The 12,737-nt window shown below is 44.3% G+C and overlaps 1 pseudogene; it reads right to left on the reverse strand.

The window, feature by feature from the left end:
• Positions 1–9,294: 9,294 nt before the first annotated feature.
• Positions 9,295–12,464, reverse strand: LOC132374272 (ferritin light chain-like; annotated as a pseudogene).
• Between the last annotated feature and the right edge of the window lie 273 nt (positions 12,465–12,737).

A 12,737-nucleotide genomic window follows, 5' to 3' on the forward strand; every position in this document is an offset into this window, starting at 1 on the left:
TCTACGCAATTTCAGTTCCTCTGTAGAAATCATCAGAGCACCCGTCTTAGCACTCAGCAAAGAGAAGAGCTTGTTTATCACACTCTACATAAGCATTCCTAACCACCTGGAATTGTAATTAGTTGTTTATATGTGTTGGTCTCTCCAGCAAGATTGAGTTCAACAGTGGGGACCATGTTTATTTATCCCCCAGAATATGCTATGTGCTCAATAAATGTTCATTGAATCAACATTAACACTAGCTCCATGCTCTTTGTCGTTTTCACATCTTCAATAGATTCCAGAAGAAGCCATGTGGCTTATGTGACATCCCACCAAATTTTAACTTGTGCCACATTTAGCATCCTGCAAATGCCCATGTGCTTGCCGAATGGTGGCCCATCTTGAGACAGAAACTTAAGAGATTATGTACCCTATTATATATTATGTATGCCCTCACGGATGTGCTGAAACAGAATAACGGTCTGCTCTTGATCATCTTCGGCAGGGGATTATAACTTGCAGAGAGTAAATGTAAAAGCTGATTTGTAACCTATCACCAGGAGCCTTAATGGTTCAAAACAGGCCCTTACAATGTTTTTCTTTGCCAGTCCACGAGCACACGACAACAAGCTTTGTGGGTAGGTAAGTCGCTACTCTGGAAAAAAATATTTAAAAACACACTTTGGAAATGGAAGGCATTGAAGTAAATCGTAAATTTGTCTCATTATTTCCTGTTTCTTACTTCAACCTCATTCATGACTATAAAGGCTTGGTTTGAAAATTCTACTACTATGAAAATTTCCTCCTTTCTCAAGGCCCCAGCCAAACCCCACTGGAAATGAAAGAACTGAGCAGAGATATGGTTGAAATTTCCCATAAGCTGAATTTTTTATTACGGCGACTGCTGCTTTAAAAGCCAGTTGTAACACATATGGCTTACAAATTATTGCCTCATGTAGGGAAAGCAAAATGCTCTTTATCCAAGTAGACGTGCACTTGCCCAAACCCTAAGGGGGGCGTTTACACGTTTAGTGTTGAGATCCTGTAAGAGCAGAGGTGCTGTTGAAGGTACCACAGATAAGCCTGGGACAACTCATATACGTGCCTTCCTCGCCACTGTGTGCTATAACTGTCCTGGACTCCAGGGATATATGTTCTGGGGATCAGTCACTGACAGTATATGACTAACAAGAGTTTTAGAATTTTAGGTTGAAGATGAACTTCAAGGTCATTTCATCTAATGCTTGAATCTCTTAGGTAACATCCCTACCAAGTGGCCATCCAGCCAAGACCAGAATACCTCCAGTAACAGGGAACCCCTTACCTCCCAAACACTTATGTCCCTTCAGTCTGGCCTCCACTTGTTTATGCTGTATCTTTTCCTGTGCAGGAGCATGAGAACAGCAGTTTTAGAATTCGACTATCAGGAGAAATCAGGTCCGGTGGTTTCCTAACTTCGGAACTGTGGGTTCAAGTTCCAAATTCCAGGGAAGCAGAGTCTGCTTAGTCTAACTGGATGCCACTCCTTGTCTGGAGAAAGGCCATAACCACTGAGACCACATGCAGCGGAGATGGGGGAGTCCTCCAAAGTAAAAGGAGCTGCTGGTCCCAGAAAAAGGAAAAAGAGTGCTAGACTGACAAGAAACAGTCAGATGTTTACAAACTCACATTCCTGCTGTTACTCAAACCTGGAATAACCTCTTCAACCCCCAGACAATTCTAACTGGCAGCCCGGATCCCATCTCCCGTCCGCTTCCCGGCTCTCACTGCATCTGCCTTGGTGTGTAGATACCCACATGCTTGGACATCCCATTTCCCTTACCAGACTGTAATTACTTGGAAAGGGAACCAAATCTGGTAGCTTTTTATCCACCACAACACCTACCTACAAAGTACGTGCTTACATACAGTTGCTATTTTCCAAATTATGTTTTCCAAAACAGCAGAAAATGTCTTACTTCAAGCAGATGTACATCCAGGGTGTAGGGAGAAAGGAAATTGTGAATTACCCTGAGTGCTTAAACTCCTTCCTTTTAGGATTTTATGGCATGTGGGATTTCTACTGGTTAAGTAAAGATTTCTGTTTCATGATAGTAGTGTTAAACTGAAATATCTCAACATATTAATATTCATCCTCTGACATTTTAACTACCATTTCTATTCTCTCATGCAGTCAACAACCAGGAATTGCATCAGGATTCAGGAATAGAAATATAAGCATCAGATTTATCTCTGCCCTCAAGGAGCTCATCATCCTTGATAAGTCAGGGGTAGAAAAATAAATCAGGAATTCCAAGATGAGACTCTGTACACCAGAGATATAGACTAGGTGCCTCTCTGATCCCCTAAGTCAGAGTTTCTCAGAGCACATCCTCCACCTTTCTGCAACAAACCCACTCCTGGAACTTCTTACACCGCAGACCCTCAGCCCCATGCCTGACCTATAAAATCAAGCATTTAACCTAGTGCTTGGGGTCCAAGATTTTCTAACAAGCTCCCCAAGGGGGAATTTCGTGCACATTGTATATTGAGAGCTACTACTCTAGTGATAAATTCTTGAGATTTGAGTATGCAGAATATTATAATAGGGATATTCCAAAGCCAAAAAAAAAAAAAAAAAAAACCCTGTTAAAATCCCAACAAAACAATATATAAACTCACAGTAGCTTATCATCTGATGAAAGGAAACTTCCATGAAGTATCATACTCATTTGCCATGGCTTACCGGTTCCCAGCATACATTGTTCTATCATTAAACCTTGCAGGAGAAGGACGCCCTGCTTGACAAGAAGAGTCTTCAGACTATCAAGTGACTGGAATGTTACCTGGTCCAGGTGTTGGTTTAGGAGGCTGCACCAGACTTCAGCACATCCGGGTTGCATTGCGGTTCCTGTTAACTGTGACCTGCAGTATGTGTCATCCAATCATACGTGGACCCCGTGACAGGTAGGTTTTTTCTGACAAAGGGAAAGATGCAGCAACCATACGTGTAGTTGAGCTGGAAAATGTGCTATTGGCTCAGTCAGAGGATAAAGAGAAGTATACTCTAACTTCTCCCTTTTCTAAAGGCCATGATAACTACCAGAAACTTAAAAATAAAAATAAAAAATAAAAAGTCTGTCTTTCTAACAGCAGGCTCCAAATTTCCAGCGGGCAATGGAACAAGCCTGGCATTAGAGCTCGAAGTTTTAGCCCCACACTGCCTCGTAGCAGAAGTGGAAGCAAGTCGCCCGCCTCTGTACCTAGTCTCCTCCTCTATCCAACGCTGGCAGCATCTGCCCTACCTCCGGGGTTTTGGTCGGATCCGTGGTTCATGAACGCAAAGGTATTTCATATACTCCAAGTCAGGGCTTCTTACCCAGGGGTCCATGGGCCCCCTTGGCCTGGGCTTCAGGACTTTAGTGAACATCCTGACGTTATAAATAAAATCGGGTATGTATAGGCACACGTGCTTTTTTCTGGGGAGAGGGTCCGTAGCTTTCATCAGATTTTCAAAGGAGTCTCTGACCTAAATTAGTATCCTGTCCCTCTTTTCTCTGTAACTAATCACCGAGTGTTTATTGAGCCTTTACCGTGGGATCTGTCATTAGTGGTGCAGTGAACCCCCAATTCTCTTCTAACCTTTGAGCCGTCAAGGAAGGTTTACAGGCTTTATATCGGTTTGGGTTGCACTTTATAGGAGGGAGTGGGTGAGGGTCATGCACCAAGAGACGCCTGGAAGCATTACCTCACCTCTGGGGGAGTCTAAACCCCCGGGATGTTCTCCCCGGCCTCCAACAGGGCGGAGTGGGAGGCTGTCGTGGAGCCTATTCTGTCAGTGCGACGTGTTCTCCACTCCAGCAACACCTAACATATGGCGTGTGCGCTGATGCTGATGAAAACAGTGATTCATCCTTAATCCTTAAAAAAAAAAAAAGCAGTCGACCTTGTGTGGCCTTGGCTCTCCTCCCTGAATGCCCTTCTGTTCTCCAAAATGTCTGTGTTGTCACCTGCCTCCACCTGATTCTGTTGGCTCCTTGGTCTTACTCTCGTGCAAGCTCCCTCCAGCCTTCTAACCTCTGTCTCCTCTTTCCGTTGCTCTTTCTTCTGCTTCCTCACTGTCCTCCTGGAGATTTCTGTTGCATATCCTCAGCCCTCTCTGTAATGTAACGACCTTTCCTTTCACTCCCTTCCTGGCCTCACTGTTGCCCACCTCACACCCCTCCCATACCTGGTCTAGGCTTTACCTTTACCATCCTCCCCTATCCCTTGCCCCTTGGAAGGAATACCTCCCTACCGGGGGGAAGGGAAAGTAAGAGGTGAAGGAAGATGCAGGAAAATTTGGGTTATGGGATAAGGAGGTGAAAGGTGGGGGAAGAAGGTTGCCGGATGAAAACATTGAGAATCACCGACTTTCTCCTGCCATTTTGATTTACTTCACAAGGTCTTTTGTTTGGTGCCCAACAGGGCAGAAGGCAAAGGTGTTACATTCTGGGAGAAGACCAAACCTCACCAGTCTTGTAAAAAATGAAAGACGAAAGAGAAGGACAGAGGGACAAGAAAAAAGAGAGGGAAAGCATCAGGGGATAACAGGGAGTGAAGGATAAGAACATATAATCTCATAGCTTAACTGTGTTTAAACCAAAGCAGACCATCATCAATGGGTGGGCAAACAGGGATAAAAAAGAGTCATATCTGGAGACAAAGGCAGCCAATCATTGTCAATGAGATTTGGGATCAGGGTAACGTCAAATTATGCAACCGGGTGTGTTCTAAACATTTCTTATTGGTAGGGGCTCAAAACACATTTTCAAAAAAAGGCAGTATGATTCAGAGAAGTCAGACAAAACCGAGTGAATCTGGGTTCGATGTAACCTTGGTCAAGTCACAACGTTTCAAAGCCTCAAATGAAGATGAGCATACCTTCTTAGAAGTATCTCTCTAGTGCAGGATTGTTGTGACAAATAATGATATGTCTTAAGTGCCTTGCATACAGTAGATGCTCAATAAATTATGGTGGTTATTATTATTACTATCGTTAAAACTCTGCTATATATAGCAAGTTCGAATCACAGGGGAAAACCGCAATAGCTAATAACCCACAATCTACCAGAAATATAAAGCACTGTCCTAAAAAGACCCTAGAAATCTAACCACTGTGCACTGCACAATTCTTCTAGAGGAGAATGTCCAGAGTTCAATCCCTAGCAGTAGGAGTCAATGCTTCTGCAAATACAGCCTCTGTTGGAATCTGCACCAGGGTGGGGTGGAGAGGGTGGGTATCCAGCAGGTTGGGAGTAGAGAGAGAGTCAACCTCATAAGTAGTGGTCAAGTGTCTAAGCCTCAGATCCTCATCTGTAGAAAAAGGACAGTAATGTACACTGTATACAAGTTGGAAGATTAAAAATTGACCAGTGGGACTTCCCTGGTGGCGCAGTGGTTAAGAATCCACCTGTCAATGCAGGGAACACAGGTTCAAGCCCTGGTCCGGGAAGATCCCACACGCCACAGAGCAGCTAAGCCCGTGTGCCACAACTACTGAGCCCACAGGCCACAACTACTGAGCCTGCGCTCTGGAGCCTGCAAGCCACAACTACTGAAGCCCGTGTGCCTAGAGCCCGTGCTCTGCAACAAAAGAAGCCATGGCAATGAGGAACCCGCGCACCACAACGAAGAGTAGCCCCCGCTCACCGCAACTAGAGAAAGCCTGTGCACAGCAACGAAGACCCAACGCAGCCAAAAATAATAAATTAAAAAGAAAAAATTGACCAGTATACCAAACCTGTGTTTTCTGGAACATAAGCTCTATAGGATATTAATAAGTGTTATCAAAATAGGAAAATGCTGGATCACAATAATGTCTCATACGTAGGCAAATTGGCAGTATCTACCAACCTTGTAAATGCACATACCTTTTGATACAGCAACCCTGCCAATGAGATGAGGGGGAGAGATTCAACTGATTTCTTATTGCAGGACATCTTCAGACAGGAATGTGATTTGAAGCTTTTCCCAAACGTATTTAAATCCAGGCCCCTTTTCTTGTAGAACATCTCCTGGGACTAGTGTTCCAAGGAAGACATTTGGAAACGCTAAATTAGATCATGCATGTGCGAGCTGGTACAGATGGTACTCCATAAGCCTTTTATTTTCTTCTGATGGTCCCAGGATTAGCCCTAGACCTCCTATCCCATCACCACCATCTGTTCCTATGACCAAAGTCTCTCGTCTCCCTAGTCAGCTACGGAATACGATATGGTCCAATAACTTCTCCCTAACCTCCTGTCTCTGAAGTATAGAGTCCCTTGGAAGTTTTCTAACGCTCTTCACTGCTTAGAGCAATAAGAAATGACGAACAAAAACATTTCTCCTCCAATTCCTTTCTCTTCATTCACTTTGTCTCTGTATGGAATGACAAGGCCAAATACAGTTTAGGTATTAAAGGTAAGCATTGAAGGTTCAAAGTGAAACTCATCTACTTTGCAAAGAAAAATTAGGTAATATATCCTGGGTCCTTCAACAGAAAAGGTAGGGGAGCTTGTGAACTAAAACACAAATCAGAACAGAGGCTGGAGAACCAAGAGCAGTTGAAGTAGCTTCTGGAGTGAGCTTCCCTTTCCTTTCTTGAGTCATCATTAGTCTTTTCCCCTAGGATCTGATGGGGTGCCAGTGAGAATATGTGGGACTGGTCAAGGAAGGGAGGAGGAAGGCAGGGGAGTGGTGGGTTTTAAAGAGGGAAGACCCTATATGCTGTATATGATGGAGCACTGGTAAATGGGTGGTGCCCACACAGAGTAGGTCTGAAATCCCTGAATGAATGAATTAATGGACGAACCACCAACCAACTAGACATAAATTGAGTACAAATCAGAAAATCATAGTGTCTTCAGATTAAGAAAATAAAGGTCTTGGCAAGAGTCAGATCCAGTGGAGCAAGGCTGCCTTGGTTGACCAGGTAAAGTGTTCTCTGGAACACCTAACTGAATCGCTTTTGTTCCAATTCCTTCTCAAAGGCACAGAATCCCAGCAGGTGCCTGGGGGAAGGTCATTCTTCCAGCAGCATTTGTCAATAGACCTGAATTTTGCTCTAATCTGCTCAGAGAGGCTTTCTCTTCCTTTGTTTGGTTTTTCCTCCCCTCTGAGCATTGCCTCATCTCTACCTAGATAGTTGAGATCTTCAACTAGCCATCAGGGGTTTGACACTGTGACTGTGGAATCTCTGCTATTCCTTGAATATGAAACAAACACAATGGAGACTCAAAGTATTGTTATTATCTATTATAGACAGAAAGGAGGAAAAGAAAATTTAACTGTATACACAGCCAAAAACATCAATATTTACAAAGGTCTCCAATTACCGTAATAATTGTTGTGGAGTACCTTATAGAAGACAATGGTATGCCATACAACTGATGAAGGATGTACAAAATCTTAAAAGTACATGCTAACTCTGACACGATAAAAAGGAAATGTTGCTTAGTCAAGAAAGATAGATTTAAAAGTCAATATATTTATTTAAGTAAAATATTACCAGGAAGATGAATCTTTAACAAGCAAAATATGACCTGCATCTGAAGCCAAAGATAAAATTTTTCAATTATTCATTGATTTGAATTATGAATACAAATTCCCCTTACATTTTACTGTAAATAATTGAGAGTTAACTTGAGATTTAAAGTTTTTTCAGAACAAAAGAATGAGTTTAACTCAAAAATTTAACTTATGATAACTCTCTGTTAAGTACAATTAAAGTGGTAGAATTAAGAAAACTAACATAAGGAAACAAAAACTAATAACAGGAAGAATTGAAATTTGAATGTGTTTATGGGTAAATGAAAGTCATGTTTTCCTAATTAAGGATGAATCTAAGGGGGACTTCCCTGGTGGTCCAGAGGGGAGGACTCCGAGCTCCCAATGCAGGGGGCCCGGGTTCAATCCCTGGTCAGGGAACTAGATCCCGCATGCCACAACTAAAGATCCCGCATGCCGCAACTAAAAAAAAAAAAAAAAAGAGATCCCGCACGCCGCAATGAAGATCCTGTGTGCCACAACTAAAACTGGGCACAGCCAAATAAATAAACAAATAATTTTTTTTTTTAAAAAGGATGAATCTAAGGAATACAATTCTGATTGAAAAAGCAACACATGCTTCTCCAGAACATGCTCCATCTTACATTTTTTTCCTCGAAAAACCTTTTGATCTTAGTTCCTCTTCTTTACAAAAGATAACATCTACTCTTTCAAATCACTTCTGTTAGTTAAGATTAAGGAGTTGAAAGGAAGGTGATCCTGGACAATTCTGCCTCTAGCTGTGGCAGATTAATTTGTAACAGACTAACACTCCCCCTAAGAACAATTGAAGAAAATGGAGATGGGGAAGAAAAGTCTGTTTGAGGGCATCAGAGAGGTACCAAGGCACCTAGGACCTGAGGGGGCAAAATTCCAGAGGGCAGGGAATCTGGTGTGAACCTGGTATCTGTCAGCTGAAGCTAAACAAGAAAAAAAGAAAATCCACAGCCTGTGTATTATCAGTTGATGCAGCGATTTCATAAAAATGTCTAATTTCAGCCGAATATATGTTCCTAAGCAGCAATGAGAAAGGCATTACCAACCCTTCCAAGTGAGCACTCCTTGGATATTAAACCCAGCCTTCGTTTGGAGCTGTCAATTGTCTCCTGAGCCATAATCAGAATTGAATACTTTAAGACCTTCACAAAACAAACATTGTAAGTTAACTCGGTGAATAGCCAAGTTGACCAAAGGTAAAGAGTCTTACGAAGGAACCAAAGGCAAGAGAAAGTCATTGCAGGTTGGGTTCCCCAGAGGCAGATGCTGAGATGGAGTTTGGGGTATAAAATGTTTATTTTAGGACCAGCACCTATGAAAGGAAGATGGGAAGAAGGAATGGGCAGAGGGGCCAAATAAAGTTTCAGTTTACCAGGCAGGGAGTTTTAGAGTAAAATAGTACCCATCTGAGTTGTCCCCCATTGGGCCAAAATAGCTACTTTATATCCTCTTCTATTAAGTCATTGGATCCAGAATATGGCATGACCTTGTGCAGGGTGGCTCTCTGCAGATAAAGCAGACTCTGGAGGAGCTGACAGCTGAGGGCTTTCTTCTGACCACACTCCCTGCAGCTGAGCAGCAAATCTTTCCTTGAAGGAGGAGCTAGATCCTGCATTGACTTATTTCCCAGAGCAGGGACGGCCAAGGAAACGTAACACAGGATACTAACGGCGAACGGAGTCAGGGGTGGTGCCACCCAGGCACGTGTTCATTCATTCTACATTCCCCAAACTTTCACTGCTCACTTATTCTGCACCTAGACCTCTGCTAGGTACTGTGGATCCAGAAAGGAGGCTCACACTCTCCCTACCCTCAAAGGACATCCATCCACAGTGAGTACTCTAAGAGCGGAAATCACAGCGCGGGGGGGTGGGCGGTGGGTGGGATGAGGGGTGCTGTGCGACAGGGAGGGGCCCCTCACCCAGCCAGGGTGGGGAAAGGGGGCAGGAATCTTCTCCATTTCCCACCCAAGTGCCTCCTGGACAGGAGTGTCTGCTGTGTAAGTAACTAATCATAATCAGCTGTCTATAGGGAAGCAGACCCATTGTTCTATGGAAATAGTAAAACATAAGGAGCAAAGATGACTTAGCTGTCATCCCCAAGAGTCACGTGAAGGCGAATCACCGTCAACTTCCCTAGGCCTTTCTTTTTTTTTTTTTTTAATTATTATTATTATTATTATTTTTGGCTGCATTGGGTCTTCATTGCTGCGCATGGGCTTTCTCTAGTTGCGGTGAGCGGGGGCTACTCTTTGTTGCGATGCGCGGGCTTCTCACTGCAGTGGCTTCTCTTGTTGCGGAGCACAGGCTCTAGAGTGCAGGCTCAGTAGTTGTGGCGCACGGGCTTAGTTGCTCCGCGGCATGTGGGATCTTCCCGGACCAGGGCTCAAACCCGTGTCCCCTGCGTTGGCAGGCGGATTCTTAACCACTGCGCCACCAGGGAAGTCCCCCTAGGGCTTTCTTATTCATCTGTAACAAAGGGGAACTCTATGTCAAAGAAAAAATAAATAATTCCTATGACATGTGTTCACTGTAATTACAAAACTTGGTCAGGATTATATAAAATCTGAGCTTGGTTCTCCCAGTTGTGGAAGGCTCAGGAAGTTAGATTTCAGAGTCTACAGAAGGAGCTGAGAAGGGGGCTATTTTTGTCTGTTTTTTTCCATAGCTGTAGCCCTGCTTCTACAACACTGCCTGGCACAAATGGGAAACTCAATATTCCTTTTTTTTTCTTTTGGCTGCCAAAAGCTTTATTTCCATTTGGTCCAAGGCTTGGGAGAGGGCTCCAGGGTGGTTAAAAAGCTGCCTAGTGGCTGCAGAGAGGGGCTTCAGCAGAAGCCCTGACCACAGGGGCTCCTCAAAGTCCGCCGGGCTCTGGAGGCTCCTAGTCATGCTTGAGGGTGAGCCTTTCAAAGAGCTACTCGCTCAGCCCAGTCTGAGGACCAGCCAGCCTGCGGAGGTTGGTCAGGTGGTCACCCATCTTCTTGATGAGTTTCACCTGCTCATACAGGAAGCCGCTCTCCAGGAAGTCTCAGAGGTGAGGGTCTGTGCGGGCAGAACCCAGGGCATGCAGGTCCAAAACGGCCTGGTTCAGGTCCTTCTCTGTGAGAAGGGCGGCTTCCATAGCGTCCTGGGTTTCACCCCACTCATCTTGAGATGGCTTCTGCACGTCCTGGAAGAGGGCGCGGTCGCTGCACTGGTTTTGTATTTTCAAGAGACGTTCAATGCCTTAGCGCTTCTCCTTGGCCAATTCACGGAAAAAGTGGCCCACACTCTGAAGAGCCCCATCGTCGCGGTCGAAATAGAAGCCCTGAGAGAGGTAGGTATAGAGGGCCTGCAGATGCAGGTTGACCAGGCGGTTGACGGCGACCTCCACCTCGGTGGAATAATTCTGACGAATCTGGGAGCTCAGGGTTGATTGGTAATAAGGAGTTAACCTCCAAAAATGGTGTTGGTTGGCTCCAGTGGCCGAGGGTAGCTGAGTGGCTGATTCCAAAGGTTGCAACTGGAAAAAAGGTTGGAGGGCGGTCGGAGGCTGGAACAAGGGGTATCCCTTGGTCCCTTCATTCTAAACGCTGTTGAAGCAAGAGACAGATCCTCAGGCCTGCCGCGTGACCTGCTGGAAACTCAATATTCCTAAAGTCAGTTAGTGAGCAGCAGTATAGTCACTTCCAGCCTCCTCTGTCTCCACCACCCCACCCCACCCCGCCGCCAGCCTAAGCCCTCCTTTCTCCCCTCCTCCCCCTGCCTAGGACCGCCTCTGAGCTAAGGCTGCGATTGGGACACCTGCAAGTGGCTTCTCCACGTGGCCAGGGCTTCCTCACAGTGTGTGGTGGCTGGGTTGCCAAGGTGAGCATCCTGAGAGAGAGGGAGCCACACAGAAAACACGTGGCCTTTTGTGACCTTGCCTCAGAGGTCAAACACTGTCACTTCCACTGCATTCTATTTGTCGAGGCAGTTACAAAGATTTTCTCAAGTTCAAAGGTAGGGAACATACCTTCTCAATGGAGGAATGTCAACATCACATTGCAAAAAACAAAAACAAAACATGTGGGGTGATACAGATATGGCAGAGTGCATTTTCCGAGGGATATATATATATATATACATGCCATGACACTCAAGCCTTCCCTTGCTTTTACATTATCAGACATCCGGCACTCTGCCCTGCACATTCTTCGTGCAGTACTTAGGAGCTCTGCAAGGAAAATATGAACAGAACGCCTCTCCTTCCCACTCCTGCCCAAACTCAGGACTGGGGGACAGGGGTGCAAAAGTGGGACATTGGGAATGTTTATCTCAGAAGGTAGAGGACTTGCTTGGGCTCTGGGTGACTTGGGAGCAAAGCCACACACAACCATCATCACTATCACCTGTGTCAGCATACTATTTCTGTCCCTTTCACTCCTCTTTTTCATTGTTTATTTGTCATAGGTGTTTATGTTATAGGGAATAAATCTTCCTGGGAAAGAAGACATTATCGTACAGTGTTAAATCTCCACTTTCATGTATTTATGCCAATGCTTGTGGCCTCATTAGGAATTTTAAGCTGAATTCACTTACGCCGGGTGGCCCATTTGATAGGAAGTGAATTTCAGACTAGGTCAGTACTCAGGCAGTCATTCACCTCAAAGTCAGGGTACAATTCAATTCTTTTTGATATCAATGGATGTATTCTTTAACCAGAGTTAAAATAATCTAAAAGCATCTTCCAACGGTACGATTCGAATGAAATAACATACAGAGTGCTTAGATTGGAAAAAATGGCATTATTCAATTTCCAAGTACAGTAACTCGAATAATGAATTTGAAGAACTCGTTCTTGCTTTATTATTGGTACGGCTTCGTAACTGTCCTTTCAGTTCTCTTTTTCTTTGTGGGAAGATGGGGGAGGGGTGGCTAATGCAAAAGCAGAGGCAGCATCTTATCTTACGCCATAACTGCTTTCCTGTGTCCTAAACCCTCAAGAGGGCTTTCTGAAGAAAAAGGGGTGAAAAAAATTAAACCTTATCCAGTGGAATTTACAGAGCTAGAAATAAAACAGCCTTAAAAGTTGTAACAGATACCTTTTTGGTTTATAACCACATTCTCTAACATCTGTTGAGGGACATTTTCTGACCAAAGGGTCTGTCAGTATCAATAAGGAAAGATGTGTTCCTCATTGTTCTAGAATCTACGGTGTCTAGGGTTATTGAAATGGATATCTACTGT

This window comes from Balaenoptera ricei, chromosome 11 (assembly GCF_028023285.1).
Source record: "Balaenoptera ricei isolate mBalRic1 chromosome 11, mBalRic1.hap2, whole genome shotgun sequence".
In the NCBI taxonomy this organism is placed as follows: Eukaryota; Metazoa; Chordata; class Mammalia; order Artiodactyla; family Balaenopteridae; genus Balaenoptera; species Balaenoptera ricei.